Below are 9,490 nucleotides of genomic sequence, written 5' to 3'. Positions count from 1 at the left end.
TTCTTTTCTAGGCCTATAATATGTTTCTCTACTGCTATTTCTTCTTTCATATTTTCGGCTAAAGTTGTTTTGTTAGCCCTATCAACAAATATTGCTATGTTTGATGGTAAAGCAGTAATGTACCATTCGCTCGCACTTCTTCGCTAGGCTTGGAAGTAGTAGGAATTTTGTTTAACAGTTTATTGAAACGTGAATTGAAATCTTTGATAAGTTCTTTTGACTCGGCCCTAAGGTTAGACAGGTCGTTGATCAGTGTTTCCGTAGACCTATCATCACCAAACTTAATAAGGAATTGTTCTTGGAAGATATCCCAACTAGTGATAGATCCATATGGTAATGAGAAATACCATGATCTGGCTGTTCCTTGCAGAGTGTAAGGGAAAAGTCGGATGACGACATCTTTGTTGGTAACTCCATTGAGATTTATGGATAACATAAAGTTATTTATATGATCTTCCGCTAGCATGCCTGCCTCAAGGTTAAACTTAGGCAGCCATTTTTCAGGATGGGCCAGTAGCTGACTCAAGGGTGCAGGCATCAAGACTGCCCCTGGGTTATTCCATGGAGATTGGGCCATTTTTGATCTATTAATAGAGGAAAGTGCAGAAGATGATCCCTGCGGTTGAGAAGATGAGGATATTAAGACTCCAGATGATTGAGAAGGAGAGGTGGAAGTACCGGTGGACTGGTGGACAATGATATGAAGTGGAGGAGTGGATGGTTGACTTCACGGTGAAGAGGTTGAGATGGATGATAATGATGAAAAAGTCTCACTATCGGACCCTTTAGGAGATTTCCTTGCTTTCTTCCTTGTGGGTAGAGGTAATTCGGTTGGCTGAATGCAAAATTTTTCGCTCTTTAATCTGGTAAGAGGATGAGCAGGGTTATATTGCGAAGTCACGCTGCCTTGAGATTTATCAGATCTTTGAGGAGATATAGAAAATCGTTGAAGTTTGTGAATCAAAGATTCAACTTCAAGAGGTTCAATAGTAGATTGCTCTGAAATGTCAGGATTGGTAGCAGTGGCTGTTGCTCTTGCGACTTCTAGCTCAAAATTTGGAAATTCTAAATGCGATGGAGAAGTCGGAGGAGATGGTGAGGGCGATTTACTCTCAGAATGGTATTTAGATTTAGACTTGCTTTCCATTCACAGTTAGAGGCCCTCCTTCTAGCGCCAAATATGTTGAAGCCCCAAAAATCGAGTCTACAACAAGCGGGATACCCACCCGGTCCGGACCTTGGTTGGTAGCTCCTTTTCCGTTTGGTATGGTGGGTCTGACTGGGGATATGGGACCAGTTTCCCAATTTATGTGTCTGTGTGAAGGATTGATATTTCTTTTCTAAAAGTTCCTAAGTGAAATGCTCTAATTCTAACTCTAATCTAATAACATGCAAATTGTATTCTAATAAGAAGAAATATGTAAGTCTACACTAACCCGGGGTGTAATCCTTTCGTTATGCGATCTAAAATGATTTCAGATAACAATTGGTAATAAAGATCATTCAATTGTTATGAGAAAATAATTCAATACAGATAAACCACTTCGTATAAAAAGTTAGACGAAACAGTTGTGAAAGGCATATCGCATAATAAGCTACTCATACATTAAGCATAAATAAATAGCTATCACTGTACGAAAGTTCTAAATGATAACTCAAGCATTCACGCATCAATATATAAACAACTAAACATGAATATCACTTTTAACACAAAGGCAGAAATAGTTAAGAGATAGAAATACCATTTATAACTAGTTCTACTCATGAGCCTCGAGCGATAATGATTTATCTCTTCTTAATCCAACATCCACTAAGAGTACAGAAGTGCAACATCAGTAGTAGATATTAAACGCATATATCAATAAATCCTGTTCCATTCATTCATCAAAACCTCCTCAGAGGGTACAAAAGTGCATGTTCTGGGGATAAGTTTTTGATAAATTTAAGGACCCTTCTCTAAATGCATGAGAAGGGTTTAAATACTACTAACTAATTCTAAAAATAACTTATTACAAAAATGTAGGATGCGGTTTAAATGACCGTCCTCATTTTAGGAAAAAATAAAACAAAATTAAAACTAACACTGAATCTAAAATTAACACCTAACTATTTTTGTATCCGCTCCTTGAAATCACACGCATTCAGCATTTGCTTGAGAAGAGTCAGCTGACCAACTTCAGACTTTAGTTGTGCTATGAAAATAGAATCGGCAAGAGCTGGCGCCATCTTCTCGGTAGAATTGATGATTTACAAATTTCTGGGCTTACAGGTGACTGAGCACTTAGAAGCTTCCCTTTTCAAGAAGTTTTGCCCAGCGGAAACTACCTCCGTTTCTTGATCTGGGCTTCCTTGATGCGTTTTTCGCCTTTTGCGCGTTTTCTTTTAGTCGATATAAAGCTCAAATTTTGTGAATATAATGATTTCTTAAGCTCTTGACCCTGAGTTTTAAATTGTATGTTTTTTAATGTCCATGCTGTCCAGTACCCAATTAACCATGTCTTTGTATGGGAGAATTTTGGGCCTCGCTGCTATCCTGTGTAAGAACGAACAAGCTAGCTCTGTAATGGATGCCTCAGAAGAACCATGTGAGACCGCAGTAGCCACAACTTCCATTACTCTGGGATTTTCTTCCTCAAGTAGATTATACATGCCTTCCGAAGTAGCAATACCAGCGTCTCTGTTACAGGCACTGTCTGTATACAAGGGCGCCATTTCTTTCTCTTCAGAGCTCGGGGCTTTGTCTTTCTTTCCCATAGTATCCTACGTACTGCTTTGTATCGTTCTCTACTCTCCATTCCTGCAGTTTCAAGTGAAGTGAAAACAATGATAAGGAAGGATGACGGGAAAGCTTTAAATGTTGAAGACATGTAAAATATACCACCTTATGTGAACTGGCTTTTCGATAAGCACGAAACCATATTCCATTAATGACTTGGCAACTAACTCATTAATTAGCATTAAAGCGCATAACCAGGTGTCGGTTTATGGAAATACTTTTTTAAACAACGTGATCGAAAGATCTGCGATGAAGTGATTTTGCGATTTGCTTCGTAATATCGCAGATCGCAACATTACAGAATCACGACATCGCTTGCTTTCTATATCACAAATTCATAATATCTCATTATCGCATTATCACATTGTTGCTCTATCGCATAATCGCAATATCACAATATCGCAAGAACGTGGCACATGACAATTTTCGTTAATCTGTTTTCTGTGAAATGTGATTTGTGATATGCGCCATCGCATATTGGCAGTTTTAAAGTTTTTTAACGTAAGCGATGTTTGATGCATGCGATGCGATATATGTTTGTAGTCCCGTATTGCGATCTCGCAATGTTAGAATTCAGCTTGCAAGGAGGTATCCATGATCTTTTTGCGATGCAATTTTTTCTTAAGGAAAGATTCTTACACTATCATAAAACTTATATTTTTTATATTTTTCGAGGATATTTTCCTAAGTTTATGATAGTAAGTTTTATTAAAAAGAAAATACAAGCACTAATTGATTTTTTAAATTTTTTACTAAGGGTCCCCACTTATTGAGTATTAGGAATAACACTAAATAAAAAGGGGGGTTGTTGTTGGCCACAACAGGTACCAACCCAAGACCCTAGGGGAACATTTCCCTTAACACTAAGTTTATATGTGCATTGAACCTAGGGTCAATGTCTGATGTTAATGAAACTACAGGTTAAACTAAATAATATAATAAAATACAATAATAGAGTTAGTAATTAACTATTAAAGTATAATCACTAAAATACAACAAAAATATACAAATTGTACAAGAAATAATTTACACACATACACAACGAGAAATGACCACAAACATATGTAACTGGAATGAGAAAGAATATTTTAGATCCTAATGATATAATTAAAAACATTTTATATGTAAGCTAATTTAAACTATAAATGAAAGTATAGTTTAAATGCAATTAATTCTTAATGCAAACATTTGATAAATGATAGAAAATCATAATCGTACAATTCCCTTATATTTTAAACAAATGCAGAGAAGTATGAACTTGTCTATCATATTTCACATCAATAATTAATGAAAATATAAATGTATGTGATTATTTAAAACCATATCAGCCAAGGTAAACTAAATGACTGAAATAATTCCTTTTGAAAATAAATAAATATTTCAACACTTAAGAGATTGAAATAATTCATCAAGTAAACAATAAAAGACTATATAATGCAGAGAAATTATCACAATCAACGTATTAATCCCATTTATATGCAAACTGCATGCTCACTTGACTTAAATTCCTAAGAAATGTTCTAAGAATTCAGACCTAAGTGATGCACAGATCGAAATTACCATTCCAAACTCCATTCTTAAATATAAGAATTAATATATATATATAAGAATTAATATTGTAAGAAAATATCTAATTAATTCACTATTTATTTCCAAATCATAAAAATAAAATAGCAGTGTTAATCCTTCATAATTTTTCAAAACATGGTTATAAAAACAAACTTAGAAGATATTTAACAAAACTTATGGATTTCATATAACATGTGCAAATAAGTCTCAATCTGTCAAAATTGTTTCAACAAAACCTAAATTTATAGTAAGATTAAAATAATATGGTTCCATAGTCTCCAAAGTTTAAAGACCATCATTCCTCCTCCTCTCCTTTTGACACTTGGAGCTCAATATGTGTGTGTCTGTGTCCATGAGTCCATAATGTACAGAAAAAATCATACCAAAAATAAAATAGTTTCCAAAAAAACTAGGACCATAATCTAACTATGATGATCATGTGGGGTCATATCATAATAGTTTCAAAAGAAAATGACATAAATAACTAACATGATATGCACATGTGGTATGAAAGAGCCAAGCCATATCTACAACAACCAACGTCGTGAGAACAATGCCAACATCTGGAAGATAATGATTACCTATTACAAATTGAAAGAATGAAATCAATAATTGATGTTATTATTAACATAAAGAAGATACAAAATCTCAGATTTTGTAGCTGCCTTCAAAACTAACAAACTTAATAAAATAACTAAGCATACCTTACCAAACTGCCAACCGATAAGTAGATAATTGACATCATAATATTTAATAGAGATTTGATCTTAAGAATATGAAGTTATTACTACTTTGATATTGCCAAACTTAATAATAATATGAGTGTCTGATGACTGTGGTTTTTCCTCTAATCAAGAAGCCTTCCTATCCTTTTTATTTTCCCTAAGTTGGTTCATCATTCTTAATTAGTTGTTTTCCTGTTGAAGTTGTTGGATTCTATGCTCCAGACAATGAACCATGACATAAGAGCATTACTGCTAATACATGCTCTGTGTACACCTATATGAATCAACCTTGTATTCGTGGAGGTTATCGCAATTATTATCACAATCCAGATTATGAGTATTGTCATCGACAAATTACAAATTGTGATATGGTTGAGGCTTATTCTTTTTCAATACATGTTATTCGAGAGAATCAACATAAACATAAACTTCTTTAACCGAGACCTTATTACCTCTATTTCATTGTGTCCATGATATTTTTTGACCTATTTGTTTACTTTTGATTCGAGATTGAAGGTTTGGACAGGGTTAACTATTCTCTTCCTTTTGTGTAGGTTTAGAATGGTCATTATAGTCTGAGAGGGTTGGCTTTATATCATCCTTGAATTCATGTTGCAACTGAATGTGTTGAAACCCTATTTTCTTTTCCATGCTACATGTTACACGAGAAGGTGTTTAATTAGTAGTTTTAAACGTGGTTTCATCACATAAATCAGATTCATCTGAATGGAAGGGGTTATGTGGACATGAATTGTCTTGGACATGAGACATTGAAGGTTTTGGGTTGAATGCTCAAAAACTAGGCAAAACCCTAGGAGGGAGTTCTTTCATGTCAATAGCATGACGTTTTTCAAAACAATTTTGGTGAAGGAATGAATCCCAGGAGTCCCTAGACTTAAAAAAATTGTTTCTAACTAGAATGAAAATTAACCCATGATGAAACAAGGATCGTTCTAGTTTTTCTTGCTTGCCATGGTAGAAGTTAGCCATTTTGGAAAGGCCCTTGTGCAAATAAAATGGAAGGTTCAACTTAAAGACCAAAAAAACCATTAAAAAGACACAGATGATACAGAAACATGATTCCATATATACCCTCATAAGTAATAAAATTCCTAATAAAATAAAGTAAGACCTCCCATTTAATTTTGAGAAACTGAATCAGCATACCTTTCACACTATAGGTGCAATTCTTTGAGACTAGAAAATATTTCCAATGAATTTCATACACAAGGAAGTTTTTAAACCAATCTTCACCCTTAATAGAGAGATGTGTTACTTCAATAATGAAGCTTATGCCAACTTGAATCTAAATATCAATGATTTTGGCTTTATAGTTGTTTTAAGTAGAGGCGAAACCTCTTACCACATTATCATTATGACCTTGAAAACTCTCAATGAAATCCCACCATCAAATTTCCTAGAATAGAGTCAAGTATTCCTTGTAAGCCTCAATGATTTCACCTCCCAGAAGTTCTATTTGAACCATAGGTGCCATCGTAGGAAATTCAAAAGAATTTAGTAGTGGTTTTGTTCATAAGGAAGGTCATACAAGCCAAACAGAGCTTCAAGGAATAAACCCTAACCTTACACAACGACATGCAAAGGTAAAGACTCAAAAATTTGATTGCAGAGTATGTGGGAATAGAACCCTAAATTCTGAAATGATTGATTAGATTTAGTATTAACAGTAATGAGTTATATTAATAGTGTTTTAGAGAAGTAATAGAACCACATAGTTCAAGATATTACAATCATATAATGAGTGTCCAAGTATTAGTACTTATGTTTTCTAAGTTGAATGAGTATAGCCATGTTATTGAATAAACATATAATTTATTCAAAACCAAATACCATTGCATGTATATAAATATCCTACTATGGTTAAGTATCAACTCTAGGGATTATAACCTATCGTTCGCATAGTCATATCGAGATTTTCCCCATCATGAATTTAATTATGAGAGGAATGAATGTACATAGTGTTAAATTTTTACAACCTTTCACAATAATAACAATCATCAAAACATATCTATGGTGATCAATAACGCTAGGTGATGTTAAATAGTTAATGGTTGAACCCTTTTGACATAGCATGGAATATGAAAAACATTTTACATATTCTAATAAGTTCCAAAAGACAATTAAATCATTCATATACCAAAACCATATAGCATATGTAACACCCTCCTCCCACATCTACCTAGGAAACCAGACAACTTGGGTAAACATGTAATGAGAGGCCATTATGATATGATTCGACCTCCTAAGTCATGTTAAGGGAATGGAACCTATGGAAACACACAATACAAACCTTCAACATTAGCCTTAGGACCCTTATGAACCAATCCAACATTTCAGGTAGCTTTCCCTTGGGTCCCACTGAACTTTTGGACAACTATACCTCTAGGCGCTCTCACAAGCATGCTTGCCCGCATCCAGGGACTCTTTTTGTTAGTTTTGTGCCAGTGTCCTCGGTAATTAAGCCAAATTTTTAGGCCCAGAGCCAAGGTCACTACTCAGAATAGAATGATGCCTTCAGAACAATAAATTAACAAGGAAATGACAGTGAAAAAGTAATCACTTGAATGAGAACTTGACTGGACCCCTACTAGCCATGACAAGAATTTCGTCAGACATATCGCGAATATGTAATCTACATGTGTAAATAATATATCTGAGCATAAGGGTCTCATGCTTAGTTGAGAATCACTATGAAACATTGATGCCTCAACACATCAACTTCCATTTCATCCATTAGGTCATAGATAGTTGATCATTCATTTACAAGTAAAAACATGATGAGAGCCATACAAAGCTACTGTCATAAAAATATAAATATCCAGCATAATAGCATTAGAAATACTCCTGAAATCATAGCCATATAAACCACATATAAGCCAGTATAATACTCATATATTTACAAGGAGAAATAGCCTCATATTGATGATCTAAAATCCAAACCCGAGATGGGACTTCCTACATGTTCCACTCGATTGTTGACTGGTTGAGCCAAATCTATCTTAATCCATTCACCCATGTGCCATATTCCAAGCATGATTGTGGGAGCTCATAGAAAACATCAATCAAAACTCATCCAAGGCTTCTAGAGGCCATCCACCTCAACCCATCAAATAGTGATTCCCCCTCATGGTCAGACATCACAAAATCATCATCAAATTGGTCTCCATCCAAGCCTTCCAGGGTTTCCAGAGCTTCTGTCCAACCAAGGCTTCCAAGACTAGTAACGCAACCCACAACTTTTACTGGGATTCGAGAGAATTTGTCCAAACAAGGCTTCCAGGACTATTAACTCAACTCACCAAGGGATTTCAGAGAATTTTTCCAACCAACACTTCTAGGACTAATAACTCAACCCAAACTGTTACAGGGCTTCCAGAGCGTTTTTCCAACCAGGGCTTCCAGGTCTAATAACTCAACCCGAGCTAAGGAAACGTGAGATCCAACCAAAAAAAAAAGGAAATCAATCCACAATCCCCATGGTTATCCAATAAATGCTAAGGCTAGGCAATCCACTGTCAACCTAGGCGATCATCCATGCCAGTGATAGATCATGACCAAAACTCCACATGCATATGCCATGCATGCCAAAACTAGTGAGGAAAACATACATGCAACTCAGTACCTGCAAGCAAATCCCATTGTAGTTGTTATTTCCGATGGCCTCTTGTACTTTCTTGCTCCTCCTTTGCCTTCTTTCTCCAAAAATCCAAGTATGCCACATTCTCCAAGATTGCTCCAAGAAAACTCTAAGTCTCCAAGAATATGAGAGGGAGAGAGAATAATGAGAGAGCTCCAATAACAAGCTGAAAAAAGGTTACCAACTGATCCTCAGAAGCCTTTTTTTGAATGAGGCCTCTATTTTCTTCATTTTCCATTTTTCTCCTCACATGAAACTTGTGACCTTTCACCTCCCTTTTCTCCTAATTTCCATTATTTTCATAAATAAATGTGCCAAAATTGCCATTTTTCCTTTCCAAAATCTTAGCCATTTCCTTTCCCAATTTCCTTAGCTATTAAATAATCACAAGTGATTCCCATCACTAGGATTTTTCCCAACATTCAGCTTGGAATAAGTGTCCCATTAACTGTGGTTATTATTTTTCCTTTATTAACTTTTATTACATGGAATTTTCACCAAGGCTATTACAGAACCCTCCCCCTTGAGGGAACACCATCCTCCATGTTCAACAACACCTATAACCATAAACTATTGTAAGAAAAACATATTGTCGATGGAGCTTTATTACTTAACTCGTTGCATTATTTACAATAATCGACCTACTGAGAAGGAAACCAACATGAAAACATAATAAACATAACATCATAATTACATGACACCCATACCGCTTACTGGAGCTTTATAACATAGCTCATGATGGTATTTACATCCATATACATA

The sequence above is a fragment of the Pinus tabuliformis genome, chromosome 8 (assembly GCF_031772625.1).
Source record: "Pinus tabuliformis cultivar Carrire ecotype Pingquan chromosome 8, CPIR1, whole genome shotgun sequence".
Classification (NCBI taxonomy): Eukaryota; Viridiplantae; Streptophyta; class Pinopsida; order Pinales; family Pinaceae; genus Pinus; species Pinus tabuliformis.
The sequence above is the reverse complement of the archived record's forward strand: the minus strand, read 5'-3'. Positions refer to the sequence as shown.